Source organism: Lepisosteus platostomus, chromosome 24 (assembly GCF_059453375.1).
Source record: "Lepisosteus platostomus isolate fLepPlt1 chromosome 24, fLepPlt1.hap1, whole genome shotgun sequence".
Lineage (NCBI taxonomy): Eukaryota > Metazoa > Chordata > Actinopteri > Semionotiformes > Lepisosteidae > Lepisosteus > Lepisosteus platostomus.
In genome coordinates, this window is record NC_142634.1 from 828,101 (window position 1) to 842,576 (window position 14,476).

Sequence of the window (14,476 nt, forward strand, 5' to 3'; positions counted from 1 at the left end):
TGCTACACGACGCAACAAACATGCTTTTGCCAGTTTAATTCTTTTATTAATGTACAAACTTTTGATGTTGGCAAGCGGTTGGTCTTTTAAACACTTTTTAGACCGCATGTTTAGTAATTTATCCCGGTGGATCTTCGCCAATGAACTATGAAATAGCATTATTAGGTAATGAAATCCAGAGGTTAGAGCGGCATCCTCTTTAGAAAATACGTCTAAGAGGCTTGCAGCGTAAACCTGGATCAGTTTTTGAAACACTGAATGTACACTTGCTAAAGCGGCTCTTAGATTCTCTAAGCCCAGCTTTTTATCCACCTCATTAGTGCCCACCATTGATACTAACTGTGCAATATACCGCACTGACTCTTGCACATCACCAAACACCAAGTCTCTAATTGCGTTATTATTTCGCTCCAAAGGCTTGACACGTTTGGTTTTGGTCAGAGTATTAACAGCCGTCTTCGATGCAGTCACCACCTTAGGGTCCGACGTTTCTGCCACATTTGTTTCGCCGCTCGTCGATATAGCTGCTGTGTGAATAAATAAAAGACTTTTTAATACCACGCCAATGCTCCATATCTCAAAATCAGAAAACTACACTGTGATAAAAATAAAAGACTTTTCAACACAACAATCAATGCACTCTAAATGGTCAAAATCAGAAAACTACGATAACTATGATAAAAACGCCACACATGTAGCGCATCCTTACACAAAGGGCTGCGGGTGAATGGAACAAGTTATCCGGAAATGTTGTTACACTGATTTCCTTTAAGACTGTGGTGGTGCTACTGGGTCAAGCGGCATGGTTAACGGCCTGTAGACCCATGGCACAGACCAGTGGCTTTTAACTTTAAAAGCTAAGCAGTTTTAAAATAAGTCTTTTTAACACCCCCAAACAGAAAACTAAGCGTACTAGAATCTTTCAACGAATTAACATTCTAACAAAAGAAGTAACAGTTGCCGTAAGTGGATCATAACACATCTTGACCACGCTTAAATTATATTAACCTTTGGTTGTTGATTTGAGACGTTTTGAACTCGTTGACCCCGTTAACGTGTTAGCGCGGCGTCGCAGTTTATTTTTTGAAGGTTCGGGTTCTGCACGGAGAGGGAAAATACCATTAGTGAAAGAACTCAACACCGCAGATTACCAAAAAATAGAAAAACTGTGGGAATTTTTATTCTAGACACGTTTAAATAGGCATGCTAAAAGAATGTTTTATATAATACCGACCTCTTCTCCCAGGCGATCTGATAATATGCTCCACACTCTCTGGTATAACGTGAACATCTGCATGTGTCTCCACAAGTTTTTGCGGTGGTATTGTAAACCCCAAACGAGGTTTTTTAAAAGTGTAACGACTTGTCCCTTCGTCCGTGTCTGTGGAATAGACTCATGCGTGTATTGGTGTGGAGAAAGTACCCCTGTGTCTTTAAGACTCACATGGTAGTAAAGCGCTATTCAAAACATTGTCGTAATTACTCACCAGTGTTGGGTTGCGCCGTAACTGGTCTTTTTACAGCTGTTGTTTTCGGGGCTAATGGAAATGAATGGATACACACAGTCACTACCACATTACGGAACAACTCCCTGGTAATTCCATTATAATAATTCAATATTGCCTAGTATACAAATATTATACAACGTTCTGCAACTATAGCTAACATGAGACATGCACCGTGACGTTGTAATTTTCTCACAATAAGACAGATATACATAGCGCTGAAATTCGTGGAGTCCTCGTCTTCGTCTATCAAATCGAACAGTGTTAAGTCTGTAAATAGGAGCTGCGAAGATGGCTTCTTTGTGTGGAGAAACATCGAGGTCCGCTGCTCTACAAAGTGAAGAGGTAGGCGGCTAAAATATTTTTCTGATCGTGGAATTGTTGTATCAGTGTGTGTCATTTTAATAGTTGGTCTTCTTTTTAGCAAAACCCGACCCCGCCCTCTGCGACGTGTGACAGCGGCAGGCGTGTGAGTTCAGATGGGGTACCAGATATTGAAGAACTGCCGGGTGTTAGTGATGATACCTCACTACAAATGGTAAATATTAACGAAAAACCTTAGCTCAAAAGTACGTTAAATGCTCGATATTTTAGGTACAAAGCATGTCTATTTTGTTAAGCCTTCCTTTTCTTTTTCCTTTAATAGAATAAAGAGGAGGTCAAGGGGTCAATCTTCAGACTACCAGCACAACTGAATGTTTCGTGTCTATGCTTGTGTGTTCGACCAAATGTTAATAAAGCTGATGCCCAACCCGGTTTAGCTAATGATTTCCCCAATGAACCCGATGTTATGGCCCAGATTGTGAGAGCAGTAGTTTATTGCATCTTCAAACACTGTTTAAAGGGGGTCCTGGTTGATGACTGCCCGGCCTGTTTGATTGACCATCCCGGTCAGCAGGGTCACACATGCCTGTCTGTCGGCTACACAGATGGGTTTGAAGATGTGATGTTTGCTGCTTTAGAAATGTATAAGTCTCTCAGTTTAGCCCGAATTTTATCGGCTGTTCTGTACACCGCCAGGTGTCTGGGTTCGTACACCATTACAAATGACACTGAGCAGGGCATAAAACAGTTGCTGAAAAACATAATTGACAACCGCTCCCCATACGCGCATGTATACACCATACTTGAACAGCTGGATGAAAAATTAGTAGACGTGACTTTTTTTGCGTTGCAAAAGAAACACTATTCTTATTTTTACAGATGCAAAAAAAAAAGATCTATGTAAAACTCTGTTTTACAGACCGGGTGTGCCATCGTCTGAAGAATGAAGAATTTCGAATGTATACGTCTGAATTCTTACTAAGAGTGCCTTACACACTTCTCTCTACAAAGCTTGATATGAAAATCAAAGAGTCGAATGCTAATGTCCTTAGATTTATTAAAGAGATAGATGTGTATGTCAAGAACTTGAATGAAATTATTGCTGATCTGATGTTTTCAGATCAGAAACGGAAGCCTTGGGGGTTCTACAGTGTGTATTCCAAAATACAGCATGTTTTGCACAGAACCTGTGGTTACACCACCCCGCTGATTACGCAGGCACATTTTTTTGCTCTGCTAGATCGGATCGCCCAGTGTGGTTCGCATGGCTTTAGACATGGGGAGCGGAAGGGGGTTATGAATGCTTTTTCAGATGCCTCAAAGTTTGTCCTGCGAGTTCTTTCCATGAGATTTTATGCAGTCAGTGTGTGTGTGTGCTTACAACCCTGATACTTTTGAGACATGGTTTGTGCAGCGTATAAGCAGCCCGGCCACCCGGCCACCCCGGGATCTTGTGGCCATCACCAGACTCCCCACGCCGCTGTAACTACCCGATTCCCTAGAATCGGGTAGAGCGCACTCAACCCCGCTGCAGACATGGTCCCCTTCCAAACCAATACACGCTTTCACACACCTAAAGTGAGGGATGTGCTGCCTTGGGGCTTTTGGACCCTGAGGCTCCGGACCAACCGGCTGGGGGGGAAGGCGGGAGTTCCGACCCTTAACGACACACCATTGGCTCCTGAGGGGGGGGGAGACATGCACACATAACAACATGCCATTGGCTGGCAAGGGGGCGGGACATCCACCCACCGTGGACTCCCATTGGCTGGAAAAGGGGGGCGTGGTACCTGTCAAAAGTTTGACGAAAGGTGTCGCTTTATACGACAGCCACATCTAAAATCCTGTCAGTCAGCTCTTTTTTCTCTATTTGAATTGTGATGATTCAAATAACTTGGGATAACAAGTGGTCTCAAAGTCACCGAGCTCACAGAGCTTCAACAACAGATGACAACTTCCTTAGTTCTTCCTTAGTCTTCTTGAAATTGTTAGACGGGGGCGGGGGGCACTTGGGAATGTGAGTTATGCGAGTTAGATAATGAATGAATTAAAACATTTTATTAAAAACACGTTTGCATTTGTTTGGGAGCTATATTATGTATTTTTCATATATAAGATATAATGATGTGTTCCTGCTTACACATTGCACGACTTTAAAAGCTACATTATAAAAACAGGTTTCCATTCATGTCTTTTTCACATTATCTGGCAAGCCTTGTTTTGTCAAAGAACCAGAGATCATCTCACTTTCAAAGGACAGCACAGACTTTGAAAAGGCCACAAATGTATTAGTGAGGGTTTATTGCACTATGGACCACACAAATAAATGTAAAATAGTCTTCTTTAGGTGTGAGGGCAGGAGTGGATCGCAGCAGGCATACACAGCAAATAACAAGAAAACAAAGAACAGGGCAGGTGAGACTTGTATCCAAACGGTGATCATAAAAAAGAAACAATTGTTACACCCGGCTTTTTGACGCAATTTTTTTTAACTTGCTAATGGTAATGTAATGGGAATTTAATCACAGAGTGCTCATAAATTGTGCTAGGAAGAAAACAGATAGGTGTTCTGAAAGGTCACATATAAACAGGTTTTTGATGGACAGAATGATAGTGTAACGATGACGGACACAAAAACTCAGACTTGCGGAGTTAAAAGCTGCCTTTATTTTCTTCTCTGTCACCCACCGCCTGCCTGGCGTCTCTCCCGGGCCCCACCCAGAGAGATCTCTTTGATTAAATTAATTCCCATTACATTACCATTCCCACTGTGCAGAACAAGGAAGATTAATAAACATAAGGTTGTTTAATGACAATCTATTGTATATCTCATGGCTTAATAGTCAAGTCTACCCCCCCAAAAAAAACATTGACTTTATTTAAACCCAAGCGAAAGTATTAATGGTTTTTAACTACCATACTTTTATGGTACATGACTTTGCTAGACCCTTCTACTTTGAAAATACCTGTGAAACCAGTTTAATTCATCACAGCCAGCACTCCCGCAGAGAGTGATGAAAACCGCGCTGCGCCACTCCTATTTGGCATTTTAGTTATGGAGGCGGAAAGACGCACCCCCCACCTCTGGGTGCCTGTTCGAGTCACAGTAGGTAGAGACACGTACGAAAAAAAGTTCATTCCAGCTACAATACATATATATTTTTGTGGTAAGAGGGAGCAAAACATCAGTATTTACTGCTATTAATTAGTGTACGATTTATCGTTGAAATCCTGAACCTAAATATAAAGTTAAAATCTCGACAAACGAAGCAATGTAGGAAATGCACACACAGAAATACACAGAAAATAAATCCATTCTGACATCTCAAATCAGTTTTGATCAAGGTCTCCAAAACGAACAAGAAAAAGAGCCTTTTCAGAGAGCAACTACACTGTATTCATTTAGAATAAATGATTAGATTTATGAGCAATCTAATTTCTTATTTCTGAACATTATTAAGCAGAAGACAAAGGTAGCAATTTACGTTGCATTGTGCATTGTGCTGCTGTAATACAGTTTAAAATAATTAAAAGTCTAAACAATATCAGCTTTATTTATGGGCTGTAATTTAAAAAAAGTCAAAAACCGCACTCAAAATGCAATTTAGAGCTTTCTGGCAAGAGGAGACACCCAAACTAATAATATAACATGCTACGGTTTGTGCATGAACATAATTATACTGTTATTTCTTTAGGTATGCGATTGCATGTTTTTTTTAAATCCCTGGCGGGACTGGGCGTCCATAAGAATCAAGTTATAGGTTTCATTGCACTTTGACAGAAACCTAATTTAATATGTGCTTTTCTATATTTATTGTCAATTAATTGTCCATAATATTGCTATTCTATTTTTCAAAGAAATGTTTGTTAAAATAAAAGTCACAGTGCCAGCTTGATTTGAACAGCCACCCTATGGTTTAGTAGTTGGGCACCTAGACCACAGGACCACCCACAAGGTCACATGAGGAGTGGTGAAACAGCCCTACACAAACAGTATCAACAGACATTGTACAGCGTATACTATTCTTGTGTTGCAGTACATGAATATAATTATATAGTTATTCATTTCTTTAGATACGCAATACCATATTATATTCCCTATTAATCAAATTCTAAATGTATGCTTATTGACTCCGGTATCGAGCATATTCACAGAAAAGCTTCAAACGACCACTTTTTATACACGTTATTTCACGTTAGTTACTGTAATACTGTATGTTTATGTAACAAAATCAATATCGTTTATGGCCTTCACACGCATTATGCTCCTATTCTTTTTATGCTCAGCTACTAAGATTTCCCTTCAGTGGTAAAATTCCATATAAATATTCAATACTAAAATGGGCACAGTAAAGACATTAAAATCTTCCAATGACCGACCAACACACCACGAGTGCCCCTGTGGGTCAACCAATCACGTACCCCGGTATGACACGCGATGACGTAGCCAATTACCCACGGTACGTGTCTGTGCCCCGCACTTTGAATGGCTGCATCTGTATGTCTTTAGGACTTTGCTGTTGTCTTTGTTATGACTTCTCCATGGTAATCACACACAACCTCTCCCTTAACAGGATAATTGTTGATTAGGAGGCATCTCCAAATTCAAAGTGTTTGAAAAACCAATGAATATTTTTTTTTCTCCCCAACGTAACGTAAATTGTTTCTACAATAAAACCACTGGTTGAACATATAAAAAAAATTCTTCTGTTTTTCATTTTAGTTAACGATGACGAAATGGTAGCGAATATAATCCACAGTGACCATGATGAAGACTAAATTGCTTTGAATTTTTATTTGAGTTAATTAGGATGAGTCAAAATGACCTGTTTGAGTAAAACTCAAACTAAAATTAATTTCATCACATGAAGTTCGCCATTTGCGCATTTACTTTCTGTCTGGCCAGTAGCAGGCTGGCTGTGTTGGGAGTAATCCCAGGGCTGTGTGGTGCCTCAGGGCTACTGCTGTGTGAGAATCTCCAGTATTGGGGTGTGCTGTTCTCTCTCCTTTTCTCCCTTGTTTAGCTGTAGTTCTTTCCAGCTGGTCTTCTCCACACCCCATGTCATGAATCCCTATTGTGTGTTAATTGATTGCTACCCAGATAGACGATGAGATGTATTCACTGTGCTAATTAGATTCAAGATTAAAACCAGATCACCTTGATTAGAAAAAAGCACACAACCCAGACACTTTTGCACAAAAAACATTTTACATTTTAGCTAGGCAACAAATTAAAGAATTAAGAATTAATTAATTCAGAATTAACCAAGAATGAAAATATTTTACAGTTTGCATATCAGAAAAATAGTTATTTTATGCCTTGGTAAGAGATTAATATGTAAGATGTTAATTACTCATTTAAAATGTGAGAGTTGGTTGAACACACCATGAGTTCTGCATTTCAGCTTCATAGTGGCGCTCTGTCAGAAATGTGATTTTTGTTCATATGTTATTTATAAATTGTTGAAGTGAGTCTATGAAATTATTTTTGTGTACTGTACATTTCACGTTATGTAATAGTCATCAGAAAATACTTTTCTTTGTGTTTAGTCTATTTCTATAGCTGGGTATTCAGCTAACCAAGAAACTATTATTGTGGCCCAAACATCTTACAGCGTGTTCCTCCATTCCGTCTTATTTCTTCAGAAGAGTGTGGGTGGAGTGAAAGCGCTGAGACACACTGAAGCACAGTCCGTCACTGCTAGCATGATGTATATAATATGATATTCTTATTTTTTCAGTAGAGTGTGTTAGCATGATGTATATAATGACTCACATTCTCCATATATGTAATATGTCACTATGCACCTTCTTCCAAGTGTCATATAGATCACAGCTCTGGCCCCAAACAGGTTTATTAAAATACTCCCACCTGCTCACACCTGAAGAAGGCTTCACAGCCGAAACGTTGTATTTTCTCTCTGTTATCTGTCACGATTATAGTTCCCCCTCCTTAAGGGTGCTCCAGCCCGTTCACGTGAGACTTTATTCTGTGCACCTGCTCCCCATTCCCAGCCCACCTTAAAAGCCAGGCGCTGACGCTCATCCTGGCTCTGCATCTGATTTCCATATCGTGCGAGTCCGGGACCTGGAAGTGCCTGGTCCCGTTAAGGTTTTAATCTCTGTTCCCGTTCCCGTTCCTGTTCCCTCTCCGCCGGTTCTGACCCGGCCTTCGTGGTTTTAATTCCTTCTTCTGATGGATCTCCTGGTTTTGGACTTACTCGTGTGTTTTGGATATTCCCTAAGGACTACTCTCTCGGATTGTTCGCCTCGGCCACGCCTCCCCTGTGCCCCAGCGCACCTTGGACACGCCCCCCCCTCTTCAGCCCCGTATTCCTGCATGACGTTTCCCCAGTGTTTCCCCACTCCGTCGGACTGTGTCGTCTGCATAGGGTCCGGAAAGAACTGTTCGTTACATTATCTTTTCAGCATGGAATAAACCTATTACTTCTTTCTTTGATAAAATACTCTCATTGTTTAAGCTTTGTTTTCACGGTGGCTCTAAAGACAGATAAATGTGTCTAGTGGAATCTAATTTCAGGTTTGAGGTTAGTTTCAGGAGTTTCACTTCCTGCACAGACTGATGAGGCTGATTGTCATGCTAAGGTGGAGAGTTAATCAAGTCCACAGAGAGACATTCAGAGTCAGGATGTTACAGCCTCCATCTCCTGTGTCTGTGAGGGTCTGGGTGTATACTGAGACAGACACCTGCTTTTCTCAGACTGGGGGACAGAGAGACAGTTAACTCTCTCTGAAAAATCTCCAATTTAACTAGAGATCATTAAAATATTTCTATGCACTCTTACTACTTCCTGATTTTTTTAAAATCTCTTCTTCTCAAAAAGGAGTACAAAGAGGAATAATTACATTAATGGGTAATTGGACTGTTCCCAATGATGGGTTGGTTGGTAGTACAAATTACTACTGGGAAGAACACAATTTATTAAAGTCTTACCATTAAGATTGTTCTTTTCTTTCTTGTAGGATTAAGAATAGTTATGTTTTGTTGTTCAGAACATCTCTTTTCTGTAAGAGTTTTGAGAGTAGTGAGTAAAATTCCTCCTGCTGTATTTACTGTACAACCATATGGGAACCACACAATGAAGGGCATCAGGACCAGACAATAAGAGCACTTGTAAATAAATTGTATTTAAGAGAAATATACAAATATATTTATTTTCTAGGTTTTATTTTCCGTGACATGATCTGGTTAGTTAGATTGAATAAAAGGCTGGGCTTGGAGGAGGGGAGGAGACTGTGGGGGTGGAGCAGCCGAATGGATTTCTTTTGATAAGCCACATCTCTCTACTCACTAGAGACACCAATTCCATTTGAGACACAAATCACTGGATGAGCTCATCAGCATTTGTACAGTTGGCTGCATTTTCAATTTCTCCTCTATTTAAGTGCTAGAAAAAACCTGAAGATCTGGATTTTATATCATTAACATTTGAGTTCAGCTTCTGAATCAATATTGCTGACAAAATGTAAGAAATCATATTTAATCATATATGCTTATATAGTCCAAAAACACTACTATCAACTTATCAAGTAATTTAAGTGGGTTAATGGTAATGAAGGCCAATCTTAAATATGGTTCTTCCAAGTGCTGGGGTGTCCAGTGGAGAGCCAGGTTAACAGCGTCCTCAGCAGACCTGATGGACCGAATGGCAGACTGGTAAGGATCCAACAGCTGAGATTAGCACAGCTGGAGGTGCTTAAGCACCAGACGCTCAAAGCCATTCATAGCGTTCGAGCTCAGAGCAGTTGGTCTGGCCTGTAGTCATTAGGGCATGATTTTTTTTGAAGATTCAGGACCAGGAATTAGAGTGGACACTCTGAATCTGTGAAGTATCATTAATACAGGTGAACACACAAGCCAGGAGGTCTGCACAGTGACATATTGTCTAGAGCCCTTCAATCAAGTTTCTCAAACTGATTAAGTTTAGCTGGGAGGCTGCAGCCTTTGACCAGTATTTTTTATTGATATTGATTAAGGAAAGTGGATGCGGAGCTAAATATGTCCCAATGATCATACTGATCTTAGTTTTGACGTGATATTTATTGCTTTTAAGACTTCCGAACTCATCTCCCATTGTTTAGAGACTGTTTCCCACATTCTCTGTTTATTTGAATATTTAAAATAAGACTAATATTTCATTAAAATATGCACATTATATAGTTAGCTTTTAATGTGTTATTGATCAGAACATCTCTGAAAAAGTACTTACAGAACAAATGTAAAACTCATTACTTTCTGATGCAATGGCAGCCAAAGTGTGCCAGAATGCTCACCACACCAGCTCTCAGTGGGGAGAACAGTGTGATTAAGCCAATTCATAGATGAGGATTATTAGGAGGCCATGATTGCTAAAGACCAATGGGAAATTTTTCCAGGATGCTGGGGTAACACCACAGAGAGTCAGGACCTCGGTTTTACGTCTCTTCTGAAAGACATCACTTTTTTACAGTACAGTTTCTCTGTCACTATATTGGGGCATTAAGACCGACTGCAGGGTGAGCGCTCCCTGCTGGCCCCACTAACACCTCTTCCAGCAGCCTTACTTTACTTACCTTCCTTTTTCCCAGGAGGTCTCTTATCCAGGAACTGACCATTTTCACACTTGGTAAGCTTCAGTGGGTTGCCAGTTGTGAGTTGCAGGGTGGTAAGGTTGCTGGCAATTATTTGAGAGCCTAAGGTTATTGGTTTAGTTAATTCATTTTGACTTCCCCTGATATTAATCATGTTGACTTATTTCTTTATATATCTGTTGAAAAGGAAAATTCCCACAGACCTTTACATCTGAAGATGTCTGGGGACTGATCTCAAATGGCTTCAATTGGAACATCCATCAAGTAAGAGTTCATTGTTGTTTCACAAAGTCATGTTTCAGAATCATGTACTTATCTGCTAAAATGTCATCAACATTATGACCTAGCAATTAGGTAGAAAGCTTAATTAGGAAAATGTAGGTCTTCTCTTGTTTCTATAGACAAATAGTTTTCTATGTTGTCTTAGGAAACCCAACATGATTCCCCAGGTGTGCAAGATGTGCCTGAAGACATTTGACCAGCTTCCTGCTTACTTGAATAGGGAGTGTATGAAGCGAGCAACACTAGAGAAGATAAGGATGGCCTCTCACCAGGCCAGGAAGGACTTAATGAATCACCTGAGGAATGGGCATGTTGTGGATTATGAGAGCATAGAGCTATTGTTTGACAAGGCAAATAGGAACCTAGCTGTGAGACTGGTGGAGTCCATGGGCTGTTTTGTATGTGGGAAACCTGAAGACAAACCAGCAAGGTGAGAGATACAATTTTGCCATTTCTTCATTGTATTTTCAAAGGCTTTTTTGAAACTGGTTAGCTCAGTTAGTATTTTATGTAATGGTACTTTACAGTTCCAGATACCCTGAGGAAGTGCCTGCTGTCCAGCAGAAAGAGATGCCACAGGCTCCTCCAGAGACTGAGGAGGACAAGGAAAATGAAGGGGAACATGGGAGCTCTGGAAAACTGGAGCAGCAGTGTAGTGGCATGGCTTATAATACAGGAATTAAGTTTGCTGCTCCCTTGCCAGTCTCTCTCTCCCTCATCTCAGTGGTGCTGGACACAGAGAGGCCATTCCATTTGGTTCAGATTTAAGGTGTTTTTCTATCTGATAGAGTTTCCTGATAAGTAATAACTCCCAAGGCTGAGATTCTCCAGCTATCCTAATAAATGGTCATCTCTGGCGCCTTACTGTCTGGGACATTCCACGGAAGAGTCCCATCCCAAGGTTTACAATCCTAAGGTCAGAGTGCATTGTTACTCATCCTCCACCTCAACCAGCCAATCAGGAACTGGAAGTGCAGGACAACCCCACGTGGGTCTCGAATGCCCACAAAACTTTCAAACAATGAATGACCATAGTTCCTCCAGATAAAAGAGGCAGCACAGGGCCCAGAAGGTGGCCCTCCAGGACATTCCCAGACTCAGCTTGGACAATCACGTGACGGCCAGTGTGTCCGAGTGCCAGGACTTTACTTTGTTCTAAGAGTCGAGACCGGAGGTCGCCCATGCGTAACCAAAGGATCCGCCCGAGGTTAGCCCAGCAGCAAGCCTCGTGAACCGCCAGTACCCCACCGCGGATTCTCGCCTGATAGTGAACTATGGTCAGAACTGTCGAGAGCTGAATCTCAGGATTCAGGACTATCGCTACATCGGGAGCGAACCGGTTTTCTTCCCGTCTAAAAATGTGACTTGCTTGGACCCCCAGTCACTTTTCATGTTCAGCCAGGACTAACTAGCTGGCCTTCAGAGAGTAACTGCAAGTGCGCCGCAGCAGGAATCTCTCCCTCCTTCTCCATTTATCAATTAATAATTGTCCCAGTAAATACACAAATCCCCTACAGCAGTAAGACTTTCCTCTCATGTTTCCAGTTTGATCAATAATTCCACTGGCTCTGTTACATCATTCTATGATTAGTCTCCTGTATCCCTACAGGACCCCATTAGTTAAGAGTTATCAGCAGGCTCTCCGGAAGAGAGTGGCCCAGGCTGGACTACGCAGAAAACATGCTCTGGATGCTCCTATCCTGGCTAGGTTTAAACAGTACCTTATCCAGGACCTGCGTGTGGTAAACTGCTCTCAGGAGGTAGGTATTTAAAACTGGGCAGAGACTCACAAAGTACAGATTTTAATTCATTAGCACATAATTCACCCATCTGAGATTGTGCCAGCCCTAAAAATAAACCCTAAAAACATTTTTTTTTAGAAAGACAGCGTTTCTTGATTCCTGTTTTTTATGGATCCGTCTGAAGCATGCTTGATGTTTGTGAAGGACATTCCCAAAACGCGCTACTTTTTTTACCAATTGAGGATGACTGGACTGTCTCACCAAACCATTGCTAATTACATCAAAAACATCAACTGGTTCCTGTGCTACATCCTGAATGCCACCAACCTAAGACAGGAGGATCCCAGCCTGGCTAAAGTCATCATCATCTTCCAGAGTATCCTAAAGGACATTCAGCAAAAAAAAGCAAGGATGTCTCAAAGGAAGTCATCAGAAAGAGGTATGTTCCATTTGGAACTCTGATTCCAGTTGGTTTCCGGTTCCATTACATGACGGGAATTGACGTTGATGGTACTACTGCTTCTGTCACAGATACAGACAGCTTCAGAGTCCTGGGCCGAGCGCCAGTGACTGCTGGAAGGTGCTGAGGGCTGCAAAGAGAGATGTGGAGTGGATACTGGAGAAGACATCACCATGCCTGAGCAGCTTCTTATGCTGTATTACCTGCAGGCCATTCTCCATCTGAAGCACCTGCAGCACCCAGGGGTGATAAAGAATATGACAGTGAGAATGACAGTCTTGCATATTTCAGTTGTTTGGTCCAATTCTAACAATGACACAGTGATCTGACATTTATAAAGAGACAGAATAACAGTGCTGGTCAGGGCTCATCACTGTCATTTAGGTGGCGCTCCCGTTACTTAGGGCCTTAACATGGAGACTGGACTGGAGGGAGGGGTGAGGGAGAAGATGCTCTCAGCTCTGTGTTCACTCAGGGAGATTGAACGCACTGGACAACGGACTTGTGAGAGAATTTGATCTCCACCCCAACTTCTCTTCAGTAACTCCATATGTAACAAGAGTTAGTGAATGGCAAACATCAAGTTCAAACAGCCTCAGCAGCACTAAATCATAATGATTCTTGATGACACCTTATGTTATATGTAAGCCCCTTCTCTCCTTCACATTCATCTTTTGCACCTCCCTTCCACACCATCCCCTACTTGTGAGTCCTCATTGGGATCCCAGCTGCCTTGTCCTTACACTGTCTTACACTGAATGTGCATTTTTGTTTTGTTTTAAAGGGAACAGGGAAGACGCAGATGATACATGTATGTTTTTCGTGTTTTCCTCCGTTTAAAGGGAGCAGCAGAGACGTAGATATAGATGTATGTTTCTGGTGTATTTCTTGTTTGTGAACATATACACACGCACGATACATAAACACACCTCATATTAAAAGAGCAAAGCACTAAGTAGCAGGATTTAAAGGACGTTGAGACCCGGGAATCGCCCTGATTGAGCTTAGTGTGTAAGTCCACCCCGGGGCAAAAGCAGCGATGCTGGCGTTCTGGGGATGGTGAATTACTGATCAAGGAAGGGGGTTTTCCAGGTTTCGTTCCTTGCCTGTGAACAGTGCTGGGTAAGTCCTCTCTAAAGGCTCTGAGATGCATTTAGGTCTGGAGGTAACAGACGCCTTAGCTGAATGAGTGCAGGAATGCACAGGATTTCCAAAGTGAAAGCATCCCCCTACTGTATGAGCTGTTACCTCACACATGACAAAGTAACTATTATGGAAATCGAATATGTCTGCTAACTGATGGTCTGAGAAAGTAATGTAAGGGTCCGTTTATGTATCTGAAAAGTGTAAGTTGACAGAAAAATATGGGAAAAGCTGACTTTGTCAGAGGGAGTTTGGGGCGAAGATGCCTGTAAAGAAAGCATATGAGTATTGATTGGCAAAAGCACAAGGATGTAGCTGCAACCCTGGTGTACGGACGACACCAGTGGTGGCAGATACATGAAAAAAAATAGAAATTGGGATGTGACTACTTAAAAGTGTGTTTATGGGGAAAAACAAAAATCTGAAAG

General features: G+C 41.5%; 2 long non-coding RNA genes across 2 annotated transcripts; one reads left to right on the forward strand and one right to left on the reverse strand.

The window, feature by feature from the left end:
* Positions 1 to 213: 213 nt before the first annotated feature.
* On the reverse strand, positions 214 to 1,350 carry LOC148641331 (uncharacterized). The gene is made up of 3 exons (XR_015929710.1): positions 1,235 to 1,350; positions 1,009 to 1,098; positions 214 to 527 (listed from the first exon to the last, which is right to left on the reverse strand). It is a non-coding gene; the product is annotated as an uncharacterized LOC148641331 (long non-coding RNA).
* Positions 1,351 to 1,538: 188 nt separating this feature from the next.
* LOC148641332 (uncharacterized) lies at positions 1,539 to 2,637 on the forward strand. Its single transcript, XR_015929877.1, has 3 exons — positions 1,539 to 1,850; positions 1,930 to 2,043; positions 2,152 to 2,637. It is a non-coding gene; the product is annotated as an uncharacterized LOC148641332 (long non-coding RNA).
* The last annotated feature ends 11,839 nt before the right edge of the window (positions 2,638 to 14,476 follow it).